This window comes from Mus caroli, chromosome 6 (genome assembly GCF_900094665.2).
Source record: "Mus caroli chromosome 6, CAROLI_EIJ_v1.1, whole genome shotgun sequence".
In the NCBI taxonomy this organism is placed as follows: Eukaryota; Metazoa; Chordata; class Mammalia; order Rodentia; family Muridae; genus Mus; species Mus caroli.
The window spans coordinates 24,901,009-24,914,098 of NC_034575.1; the positions used below are offsets into that span (position 1 = coordinate 24,901,009).

Below are 13,090 nucleotides of genomic sequence, written 5' to 3' on the forward strand. Positions count from 1 at the left end.
TCCTGGAACTCACTCTGTAGACCAGGCTGGCCTCGAACTCAGAAATCCACCTGCCTCTGCCTCCCAAGTGCTGGGATCAAAGGCGTGCGCCACCATTGCCCCCAGCCTTAGTGCCCTTCTTAGCACCTTACCCAGAGTACTGAATAAGCAGATTGAAGAGACTGAAACTCAAGTGCCTGCCCACCAGAAATTATGTGCACGTGAAGAGCTTTCTCTAAAACAAAATCTTATATACCCCTTATATTTTTCACACACATACACACTCTCACACACACATATCTTGGCATTGTTTAATTGAATACTTTCTCTTCCTTTGTTGTAGCTGTATAGTGCTTAACTGTATTTCTGATTATTTTCTATGTCCTTGTCTCTCAATCAACTGCCAAATTCTATCAATTATATATTGTTTTTCTAATGATGTTCATTAAGGTTGGCTCTGATAGCATCATTTCTAGCTTAATAATCATCATTCCTGCAAGCAGAGTGGCCGGCACTTCTAGTCCTAGCATCACAGCAGACAGAGGCAGGTGCATCTCTGTGAGTCTGAGGCTAGCTTGGTCTACATAGTGAGTTTCAGGACAGCCAGAGCCATATAGCAAGGCCTGTCTCATAACCTCCGTTGCCAACCCAAATACTGCTGCTGCTGTTGCTGCTACTGCTGCTACTACTATGAAGAAACACATTTTCCTCACTGCCTTGGTGTGACTGTCCTCCAAGTCACGCAAATATCATCTTGGGGAGTTCAGTTATGCCCTCCCTTGCAAAAGGGTTATCTCAGCCCTTCATGAAGAGGAGAGTCACAGACCCTCATCTTAGTGTTGAGTCTTTTACCACCCGTTATATATAACTGTCTCAATTACATGTGGCCTTAGGGAAGGGCTAGAGTATACAGGCCAGGTAAGAGTTGGGGTATGGGGTCCATTTACATAGCTTTGGCTATGGGGAAATCCTCACCCCTGGTGGGTAAGACTTTCTGGCTTTTTGTTGTTGTTTTTTTTTTTTTGTTTTGTTTTGTTTTGTTTTTTTGAGACAGGGTTTCTCTGTGTAGCCCTGGNTGTCCTGGAACTCACTCTGNAGACCAGGCTGGCCTCGAACTCAGAAATCTGCCTGCCTCTGCCTCCCAAGTGCTGGGATTAAAGGTGTGCGCCACCACACCCGGCTGACTTTGGCTTTTTAAGGGAAGAACGCCCACACCCTAATAGGTTACCCTTCTCCTATTCTCTGCAGGAAAGCCCAAGAAACTCATGTTTTACCAAAGTTTTGATGAAAGGACGTGTGCTTGAGTTTGCTGTTGGAACCTTGGAAGGAGAGATAGACTCCATTTCCATCTTCCTCCTGGGAAGGGATTTAGCAGCACACATATTCCCGGAAGCTCTGTTCTCCCTTTCTTCTTAGTCTTGGTGTCTTCCGGCCTCAGACACTTACGTCACACTGGAGTGTGATGATCCGGGAGGATGATTGCCTGAGAGCTGGAACCTTACTACTTGACTTTGAGGCGTACAGCATCGCCCTCCAATCCAGCTGTTCCTCCTCCCAGGTCCAGCCCAGTGTGCTGACTTCCTTATGAGGTCCTCCCAGACCCCCACTGTGAGCCAAGGCAGATGACAGTACCACTCAATGTGTGAGACTGCATGACCAACACTTGACAAGAAACATCCCCACCCAGCTTGCCAGGCCTGTCACATCGCATCCTCAGTCAGGAAGCAGACAGAAAGGGGCTGGTGTTTGCCTTGTTTTCTCCTTTTTATTTGGTCTTGTTCCTGGCCCATGGGTGGTGCTGTTAGCATTCAGGCTGGGCCAGTCCTCCCCAGTAAACCTCTCTGAGATGCCCCCACAGACGTGTCCAGAAAGATGTCTCCCTGACTCTAAAGTCCAGTTGAGTTGGCAATGAAGCTTAACCAACACACCAGGAGCCCTCCTTCCCTCTCCCTCTGCCTCCCTCTCTCTGTGCTTCTGCCTCGTTCTTCCGATGACTTCCTGTTTCTCAGTTACTTGGGTAGAAAATGGCCTCTGACTGCACCTCCCACAAAGACTAAGATGTAACTCGAGTACAGAAACAGAGAAAGGGAAGAAGGGAGGGAGGGAAGGGGGGGTGGGATAGGGAGAGAGACTATGGTGAGATTTTTCAATTTCAGTTTCAAAATCTCCATTAATGGATCTAATTGGTCCACTTTGAGCCAGGAGCTTATTTTTGGACCAGTCACCTGTGATCTCAAGGTAATGACAGCCAAGGACAATCCTGGGGACCTTGGTAGTGTTCATGACCTTTTATTTCCACAGCTTCATCAAGACTGAGACTCGGCTCTCAGTTTCCAGTCTCTGTGTCTTAGTCAGATCTTCTAAACTCTTGGGATAGAAAACACACGTTGACACAGTTCTGGCCAGATGACCACCAGGGAGAAGGAGACTTTATAAAATAGGCAAGATCAGTAGGGGCATTCTATGAGGACAGTTTCCAGAAAGGAAAACTGTGGAGCTGGTAAGTCACACCTAAAGGTGAATGAATACATGGAATGATGGAATGGTCTCATTTTAAAGGGAGTACTTCCTCGGAACTATTAACTAAGTCTTAGGGAGCTAGTACTGGAAAACACCCTTATCCACAATCAAAACCCACTTCCAAAATGAAACTTCTCAGCCTCTCTCACATTCTTCCTTCCACCCCTTTACCCCTGGCTTCTGACAGCTGGCACTCAGCCAGTTGCTCTTGTGTCTTTACCAGTCCTATTCCAGGCTGCTGGCTGTGCCAGGGTAATCCTAAAGCAGCAGGCTTCCCCACTGCCAGCCACCATTCAATCTGCTGGAAACCAGACATATCCTGTCTCTAAACTGACTTCCCTCTCGGCAAGGTCAGGACACTTTCAGTTGCTTCTGTCCACCATTCTGTCCTGAAAACCTTGAATCACCTCTGTCCTCTGTCCTCTTAGCCCTTCAGCTGTCTCCTCAGTTACCCATCAGTATTGGATTTTCCTCTGTTTACATTGGTCCTTTCCTTTCCATTTCTGTTAGCCATCTCAGCCCTAATTCCCACCATTGAGGAGACGTCAGAGCATCTTTCAGTGGCTGATGTGAAGACAGTATGGAAAAGATAAGACAGGGCACCTAGGAATGCTGGTATCCTGTGTTAATCAGTCATCTCTGTTCAGTGAGGTCCCTGGAAACAATGATACAACCAAATAAAATAAAACTTAGTGATTAACTACATATCTGTTCCAAAGCTACAGTGTAGGACAGGCTAGACACTGGTCATATCAGTCTATCCCCTTACCCTATCAATGCTCAAGTAGTAGTCTTTAAAAAAAAAGATAATTTTTACTGTATCTTTTAAAAATCTTATGTGCATTGGTGTTTTGCTTGCATGTATGTCTGTGTGAGGGTGTCAGATCCCCTGGAACTGGAGTTACAGTTATTATGTGGGTGCTGGGGATTTGAACCTCGGTCCTCTGGAAGTGTAACCAGTGCTCTTAACCATTGAGACATCGTTCCAGCCCCCTCAAACAAGAGTCTTAAAGTTTACTTCTTAGCAAGACAGAGTCACACCAGACTGGCTGACAGGATTACTATTGGTAGACTTTGCTCAGTGCTGGAGTTGTCCAAGCCTGTTTAGCCCAAGGATTTGTCGATTATTTGTGTGTGTGTGTGTGTGTGTGCGGTGTGTGTGTGTGTAATGATATACCGATACATGACCTGGCTGGACTGCCTCTTTGAATGTTTGAATGTCAAAGATAGCCCTTGTCACCTCTCAATATTATGAGGAAGCTGACCTTTACTGTCCCAGGAAAATGGAACTTACTTCATAGTTTCTCAAGTTGAACAGGATCTTCTTCTGTTTTGGGGACAGGTATGGGGGGGGGCGTAAAATTTGCTCCCGGTCTGCCTCTACCTGGATGGGAAAATGAGATAGAGAGACATGAGTCTCCTCTAGATCTCAGTGGCTTAACTCATGTTTGATCCCCAGGAAAGCTGCACTGTTAATGTCTTAGTCCTTGCTCAACATTGTCAAAAGCTATCTGTCATACTAAGTTAAGCCTCAATGCTCAAAGAAGCCATTAGGATCATCTATCTTAAATAAAAATAATTAGCCGGGCAGTGGTGGCACTCGCTTTTAATTCCAGCACTTGGGAGGCAGAGGCAGGCAGATTTCTTTTTTTTTTTTTTTTTTTGAGACAGGGTTTCTCTGTATAGCTCTGACTGTCCTGGAACTCACTTTGTAGACCAGGCTGGCCTCGAACTCAGAAATCTGCCTGCCTCTGCCTCCCGAGTGCTGGGATTAAAGGCATGCGCCACCACACCCGGCTTGCAGGCAGATTTCTGAGTTTGAGGCAGCCTGGTCTACAAAGTGAGTTCCAGGACAGCCAGGGCTATATAGAGAAACCCTGTCTCGAAAAACCAATATATCTATATCTCTCTATATATATCTTGTAAAGGTGTCCATAGCAAGGCAGGCACAAGGTCAGAAGAGAACTTTTGCGAGTAGGTTCTCTGCTTCCGTAGTGTCGCTCAGGTCCAGGGATTGAACTCAGGTCATCATGTTTGCTTGATAAGCACTTTTGCCAGTAGAGCATCCTGAGGCCTCCTCATCTACCATTTTTTCTTTCTGTCCTTGGAACAAGAAGACAAGAATAGAAAAAGAATGCCAAACTTTATCATCTAATGAGCTCAGTCAGATCTAATCTCAGGTGGGTAAGGTGTCTGGGTGAAGGCTTCCAGAATTTCATTGATAACCTAATCAATCAACTCAGAAATATGCAGAAGGACCCCGGAGAAGTGATTGTGTAGGGCGGGTCTGAGAATCTGTTGACATAAGACTTGCATACAAAGGGCTTGGTGTGTTTGACCTTAGCAAAAACCAAACAAAACAAAGCACAAAACCCTCTGATCAAGAGGACTCCTACCAACACAAGAATCCCCATTCTCATGTCAGCCAGCTTGTCTTGGCAGCAGTAATTTCAATTTGTTTGGGATGCTTAATGTCATCAAATCTTAAGACTGGGGGCCTGGAGAGATGGCTCAGCAGTTAACAGCACTGACTGCTTTTCCAGAGGTCCTGAGTTCAATTCCCAGCAACCATATGGTGGCTTACAGCCATCTGTAATGAGATCTGATGCCTTCTTCTGGTGTGTCTGAAGACGGCTACAGTGTACTCATATACATAAATTAAATAAATAGAATTAAAAAAATCTTAAGACTGTACAGAACTAATATAAGGATGATGAAAAAGTCATTTACAGCATTCATCCCATCATATTGGCCCTGGTAATAAGTATTCTGTGTAACTTGGTATTTTCTATTATTTGTAAAATTAGAATATTTGTAGTACAAACTGTCAAAAGTTCCACAGAAGTTAATGCTGTCTGACGCTAAGGTTCTCTTGTGCTTTGTGAGTGGGTGTGGATGGCCATCTAAAAGCTCTGCTAGGGTCAGGATCAGGACTGGTTCCATCTCCATCTGAGTTGGGGCAAGTAACATTGGCATGTTTTGGCTTCTTCATCTGTCAAAACCATAGTAGTACTTACGTAATGGCCTCCATCGGAGAATGAAAAGAGAGGGAGAGTGTGGGGGCTGGGGATGTTGCTTAGTTGTTTGAGTGTTTGCCTAGCAAAACCCATGAGGTCCTGGGTTCAGTCCCCAGCACACATTAACTGAGCATGGCAGCACAGGCCTGGTATCCCACCACTTGGGAGGCCAGGCCAGGTCAACCTCAGGTGGAGGTTAGCTTGGGCTACTGAGGCCATTATAAACAGAGAAGGGAGATAATACAGATGTAGCTGGTAAGTCCTGTATAATAAGAAAAGGCAAAGCAAGCAGGCTTGGGGGATGAGGGGTGAAAGCAATGTCCAGACTAAAGGAGTAACAAGCTGTTCTGATGGAAAGTTCTAGCACTTGAGAAGACAGCCGTGAGAAATGTTCTGAGCAGAGGGGTAGTATTCCTCGATCTATATGATCAACAGCTTCCCAGTTCTTCTGTAGCCTGAGAGAGACGCAGCAAATGAAGTCAGAGATGGCACCGTGGTGAGGACATCAAAGTTCTCAAATCCTTGAGGATTTTAGACTTTAGACATCTCAAACAGGGACATAACACAACATGATCTGCTTTAAAAAAAAAAAAAATCCATTCAAGTTGAAGTGTGCAGAAGGGGCTGGGGAGAGCAAGTCCAGGGTCTGGGAGCCTGTTCAGAGTCTAAGTGCAGCACCTCCACACGAAAGCAGCCTGGACCAAAGTCAGAAAGAGGCATCAACGCTTTAAAGATGTCATTGGATGGCCAGGCAGAGGGTCCATATCTTTAATCCCAGAACTTGGGAGGCAAGGACAGGATAAAAATCTCTGAATTAGAGGCCAGGCCAGTCTGGTCTTTATGGTGAGTTTCAGGCCATCCTGGGCTACATAGTTGATTGAGACCCTATCTCAAAATAAATAAATAAATAAATAAATAAAAATATCATTGAGGCAAAGAGGAAAGAGAAGACATTATTCCTACAGGGATGGGTAGTGACAGTGATATCGGTTTGATTTAGAAAACATTAAGGGTGCCAGGCAGTGGTGGCGCACGCCTTTGATCCCAGCACTGGGGAGGCAGAGGCAGATGATCTCTGGGTTGGAGGTCATCTTGGTCTACAGAGTGAGTTCCAGGACAGCCTGGTCTACACAGAGAAACCCTGTCTTGGACTAAAAAAAAAAAAAAAAAAAAAAAAAAAAATACGTAAGACAAAAGGTATTCAATTAAAAAAAATGTTTGCTTATTTGTTAAGCTGTTTTCTGACACCACGTGGGGCATTTATCTAGTGCACATTAAATCTCCCGGAAATGTTAAAATTGCAGATTCTAGGTTTCAGTTGGAGCTGGGACTCCCGGTGGTTCTAATGGGGGCTCCTGATGACATAACAAAAGCAGCCCAAACTACCCCATGTCCCCAACCTTTCATTTTCCCACTGTCTGCTCACTTGTTAGGCATACTAGATTACCCTATTGCTTCATCTAAGCTCCGAGAAAGCAAGGGCAAGAACTTAATTTTTTATTTTTATTAAATAGAGCCTTGGTTTGCTAACAGGTGCACTTCGGAGCACCCACAACAGCAGTACGGAAAGGGGCCCTTTAGAAATGTTGGTCTAAGGAACGAGAGAATAAATTACCATATTGCTTTGTACCAAAGTTCCCCGTTTATAGATCTGGTTGGGGCTTTGAAACAGAAACAAAGCTCATTTCAGAGAGGGGTCGAGGCGACGACGCAAAGGCGCGCCGAGTAAAATGTGGGGGAGCCGCTTTGGAGCGGAGGTCTCAGTTCCCCGCGCTCGGCTCCGAGCAGAGGTCTCCTTCGGGTTAGCAACCATCTTGGGCGGCATGAGCCACTTCGCCGCCGCGTCCGCGACTTGCTCAGCCGGTTGCCCTCCTGGTCCCGGCCCCGGCCAGCGCCGCCGAGCCGCACCAGAGGCCGCCGAGGCGGCCGGGGGGCTGAGAGAGCGCCGCCGAGAGCCCCCTCCCCGGAGCCGCAGAGCCGTGCCGGCCTCGCCATCATGGCGGTCTCCGGGCCGGGAAGCCGAGCCGTGCGTCGCGTGCGTGCCTCCTCCCTCCCCTCCCCCTCCTCGGCGGCGGCGGCGGCGGCAGAGGCGGCAGCGCTCGCCATTGCCGCTGGTGGCAGGAGGCTGCGAGGAGCCGGCGCGGTCGCAGTCTCCACGGCGCAGGCCCACGGTAGCGCAGCCGCTCTGAGGTGAGTGCCCTACCGCGCAATCTCCAGCTATTTCAGCCCCGGCGCAGCCGCAACACGCCGCCCGCCCGCCGGCCGGCCGGCCCGCCCCGCAGCCGGCACCCTGCCGCCCCCGGCTCGGGGCCTGGGCCCCCGCCGGATTCGGCCTGCCTGGGGCGGGGGGCCCGGGCCCGGCCCAGCCAAACCGCCACCCCGAGGATGCGCAGGCCGCACTAGGCCCCGGGCGTCCTGGCGGGCTCGGTAGGGAGGCGGCTGCCCTCCCGAGAGCCCCAGGGTTCCGGCCTCCCCTACCGCCTCGGGTTCTCCCGGCCGCGGCCTCCTCCGCGCCGTGGAACCCCGGGCCTGGCCTTCCCCCTGCGGGCTCGGGAGCGGGCGGCCCGGGAGAGCGCGCCGGGCCCGGGAGCGGGAGGTGGGTGGGCTGCGCGGGACCGGAGCGGCGGCTCGGCGCTCGCCCCCTCGGCTCTTCCCGGCTCTGGCCCGCCGGTGGCTCGGCGCGGCCGGGCGGGGCGCGGGAGTGGCTGTCTCTGGCGGGAGAGGAGGCTGGTGGTTCGGCCGGGCGACCTCCGAAGCTTCCCTCCCGTCGGGGTGGCGTGGGATGGTTACCCAGGTGGACTGGGGGGCGCTGAATATGGCGCGCTGCCCACCTTCTTGCAAGTTGTGAGGAGGCGCCTAGGCGGCAGTTCGAGGAGGAGGAGGAGGGCGCAAAGTCCTTTTGTACGCAGAAATAAGGAGCGACATTGTGTTTTTCCTCTCCAGCGGAGATACCCACCGAGGGGCCTGGGTTCTTCCTGGGACTGGCGTGGTGGTCCCCGGGGAACAGGAGGGGGAGGTGGCGTACCCCATCAGAAGGAGCGGAGCCTTTGCCTCGGATAAAACAGAGGGTCTGGGGTGGTCTTGTGCTTGATTCTCTCCCACATCCCCAGGCTTTCGTGGATTCGTGGGTTTGCCATTGCATGTTCTGTAGTGATGTCCACTGTTTCTCACCTGTTGTGTCGTTGCTGCTGGCCCCAAACTTTGTTCGGTGCATCTGACTGCCCACCAGAACTTCAAAATGTTAAACATACATTAATGTTGTTAGAGCTTCAAAGGCTATCAGCTCTGACCAGTTGGAGGAGCTGTTAGCAGGTCATCCTCATCTTCCCTGCCATTAAAGTATCTTGTACTGATGATGGCTTACGTTAGAGTTGGTATCGGTTGGGCCGAATTTTTTTTTTTTTAAGTAGGCAAAGCAAAACTTCCATTTTAGTGTTTAAACTCCATTTATTGGAGAAAGTTGGTGGGAGTGAACCTGTCAGTTGGGACAGTGCTCTGTAGGAGAATGGGGACAGCTTTTGACCTGGAGGAGTGGTCCTTTTTGGTCCTTTTTCCAGACTTCGGCAGATCCTTTTAAATGCCTTTTCCTTTAGTCATAAACAGTAAGTTACTCCGGGGAAGAGAAGAGGGGAGATATATATATATATATATATATATATATATATATATATTAAACGAGTGTTGATTTTGTTTTTTTCATTTAGTTATGTCCTGACTCCCTAACATTGTTTGAAAGTTCTTGACAAGTTACCCTATAAAGTAGTAGAAATATGGTTAGTTAATGAGTACGAAAGTAAGTGTATAATCGTCATGTGTAATGTGATGCAGTGACTTAATTTGGGTGCAGACTTAACTGTAATTCGTTGACTGTCGATTTTTGGGAAGGTGTTACCCTTCCTCTTTATTTTTTTGTGCTTTGCTGGGGGATTCTTACACAGGGCATTGGCCATGCAGACCGTTTGTTGCTGAAATACATTGGCAGTCTTTTGTTGTTTGTTTGCCTGATAGGAATTCGACTGCTGCTAACAATTGGGTACCTAACCCACATCTAAACAAAACAATAGTCTTTTAGCCCACTTTATTTAAAATCTTGATTTCATTATAATCTCAAACTCAACATACAGAAGGGGAGAAGACTTTTTGTCTACTAGTGAGTGGTTTATATTCTCATTTAACTAGAACCAGCCAACTCAAATTAGGTGTTTTCACAAAAATACCGGAATTATAGAAGGATTATAAAAGGGATTTCCGTTTCCCTCGACATTCATACATATTTCAGTGGGACCTAAGGTTGTGGGTTTTCTGTTTTATTAAGGTATAATTACACACCCGTTGCTAATTTAGTTAGGGAGGTGAAGGCCAACAACCCTGTGATTTAAATTTGTGAATTGTCTTTGCTGATGTACTACATTTTTAACCAGACCTGGCTTGTCTGTACAAAGCATTTTATGAGAAACAAAAGCAAGCATGTACCTTTTAAGGGAAAATTAAGGTTCTTGTGGTTTAGAATTTATATATATATATATATGTGTGTGTGTGTGTGTGTGTGTGTGTGTATATATGTGTGTGTGTGTGTGTGTGTGTGTGTGTATAGACAATGTGTAGCATGGTTATCCTGAAACTTGCCTTGTAGATCAGACTGGCCTCAAAGGATCTGCCTGCCTCTGCCTCTAGAGTGCTGGGACTAAAGGTCCCACCCAGCTAACATTTTATATCTTTTTATTTGCAATAAGGCATTTAGTAAGTGTTGGAATGACAGTGACGATGAACAGCAATTACTGAAGTTGGGTTTTGTTTCCGAACAAAAAAATCAGCATAGAAAGGCATGTTGATTTATTTTTGCTTAGGATGAAGGTGGTGGGAGATAAACTGTCAGTATTGAGAAGCAGACTCTAGGAAGTGAACCTGTCAACTCCTGTCAGGTTCGTAGACATGCTCAGTGCTCCACACTGACACACACTTGCTCACCTACTCAAACTTGGAGGTGTGCCGTTGTGTTTCACAAATGTCTGCTCTATCCTCCTGACTTGGGAAGTTCCGTCTCTCCAAAAATGGCATCTTTTACTTTAGGTGTTTGTGACTGGATGATGCTCATTATATATACATGTACGTATATGTATGTGTGCATGTATATATAATTTGAAAGATGAATCTCACACCAGCCTGTTTGGGACTTGGTGGTATATATCAGTGGTAGAGTGTGTGCTTAACTTGAGGAAGGCACTTGGTTCAATCTCTATTGAGGAGGAGGAGGAAGAAGTAGTAGAAGTTGGTCTTTAGAAATGTAGTGATTTTTCTGCCTGTGTATTATGTCATCATTTCTTACTTATGAGTGTTTGGCCTGCATATATGTCTGTACTACTTGCATGTCTGGTGCTAGTAAAAGTCAGAAGAGGGCACCACATCCTTGGAGGTGGAGTTGCAGGCAGTTGTGCATGTGAGTACTGAGGACTAATTGGTTCCTCTGGAATCCAAAAGAGGGCACCATTCCCTGGAGCTGAAGGTAACGGGTGCTCCTCATCTACCCAACAAGAGTAATGTGCTGGGAAGTGGTCTGTGCTGCTTTGGAAGAGTAGGCAGTGCTCTAGATGGCTGAGCCATCTCTCTAGCCTGTGTTTGTTTGTTTGGGTTTTTCTCTGTACTGTGCATTGGTGTTTTGCTGCGTGTGTGTCTGTGTGAGGGTGTTACTTTCTAGACTTAACAGACAGTTGTGAGTTGCCCTGTGGGTGCTGGGATTTGAACCTGGGTCCTCTGGAAGAACAGTCAGTGCTCTTGACCACTGAGCCATCCCCAGCCCCCAAAACTGTTTTGTGTTGTTTTGATGTATATGAGTGTTCTGTCTGCATGTACACTTACTGCATGCCAAGGTTAGGGCACCAAATCCCATTACAGATGGTTGTGAGCCACCAAGTGGTTGCTGGGAATTGAACTCAGGACCTCTGGAAGAGCAGACAATGATTGTAACCACTGAACCATCTCTCTAGCCTTTGTTTTGTTTTGTTTTTAGATAAGGATTTGTGTATCCCAGGCTGGCCTAGAACTTGTAGTTGAGGTTGACATTGAACTTCTTCTAAATCTTCTGCTACTACCTTCCATTCCAGATGCTGGGACTAAAGGCACGTACCTTTTTGCATGGTTAAGCAAGCACTTTAAACAGTTGAGCTACATCCTAGCTCTTAGTTAATACTTATCCATCATTAGTCTAAGGTGAACAGGCTGGAAGGGAAATAGAGTTGAAACAAACTAAGTATAGGTATTTTCAGACCACAGCTATACTAAACTGTTGGAAACTTTGACTCTTATAGCAATAAGAATGCTTTCAAGTTAATTAATGTAATATGGTGAAAATCATTGAGAAAGTGATTTTTTTTTTTTTTTTTTGAGACAGGGTTTCTCTGTGTAGCCCTGGCTGTCCTGGAACTCACTCTGTAGACCAGGCTGGCCCTGAACTCAGAAATCCACCTGCCTCTGCCTCCCAAGTGCTGGGATTAAAGTCGTGCGCCATCACCGCCCATTGAGAAAGTAAATTTTTGACTCTGCCAGGAAATTAAATGGATTATACTGTTTACTCCATACAGTTCAGAATTAGGCTACTGTCTGTCAGTCTCTCTTGGATGTACTCACCAGGATTTAGAGGCTTCATCATGAGGTGGTCATGCCTTAGCTGTCCTAATGTGTTCACACTTAACAGACATTAAACCGCTTGTGAACGGAAGAAAAACTCAATGTTTAACTTTTTGGAGATACTCAAACACATTAAAAAACAAAAACAAAAACAAAACAAGTCCCATGTGGTTGACTTACTGCATGCTGTCCCTTAAGACAAGTCAGTATTGTACACTCATCAGGGTCTTAGAAGATCACCCTGACAGAGGGGTCTCCTGAAGCCCAGACTACAGAGTCTGTTTTGCTTAGCTCAGAGTTTGTGCTTAAAACTTCACCTGCTACCACAGCATCACATAATTTCTTGATGGTAGGCAAAGCCATATTTAGTAAGGGCCTGTGTTTGTAGGCATCTGTGTGCATGATTAGATTGATCACTGATTTTAGGAGGGATAATAATTTTTCAAAGAAGCTACAGGAGCTATTCTTTGTATGGGTCATCTGTTCGGTGATTTCAGCTACTTGTGGAAATTGTTTTGCTTGGTATATAGGTGACGTATGTACTCAGGCTTGCGTCAACAAGATGGCTCAGTAGGTAAATTTTTTTTTTTTAAGTTTAGTCTTTGTTTCAGATGTGCAAAGTTTGGCTAATAATCTAAGTAGATATTTTCTTGGCATCTTTTTAAGCAGTGCCTGTGGGATAAACTATACTGAGCCTCTTCCAGAATGCCTTGGAAGAGTGAGCTTTGTATGCATCTGTTCAGACCATGTTTTAAGGAGCCTACACTTTACTGTTGGCATTGTAAGCTTTTTAGAACTTAGGAGAGTGCTGCTGTTGCTGCTGCTGCATGTTAATGTGGTCAGGCTGGCAGCTAACCTACAAAGAACAAGAGGAAGTGAGGAAATGTCTCTGCAAAACACTGCTGAAAGCAGTGGACTAGAAATGGGGAGCAGGAAACACAGACCTGGAT

General features: G+C 46.7%; 1 protein-coding gene across 7 annotated transcripts in view; it reads left to right on the forward strand.

Moving 5' to 3' along the window:
• Positions 1–7,580: 7,580 nt before the first annotated feature.
• The window catches only part of Nrf1 (nuclear respiratory factor 1), a 107,888-nt gene continuing 102,378 nt past the window's right edge, over positions 7,581–13,090 (forward strand). For 5 of the 7 annotated variants that reach the window (XM_021165121.2, XM_021165122.2, XM_021165118.2 and 2 more), the window contains exon 1: positions 7,581–7,706. The gene's annotated coding sequence lies outside the window, so the exon portion shown is untranslated. The remainder of the gene's footprint in view (positions 7,707–13,090) is intronic. The other 2 variants (XM_029478399.1, XM_029478398.1) reach the window with 1 other exon arrangement.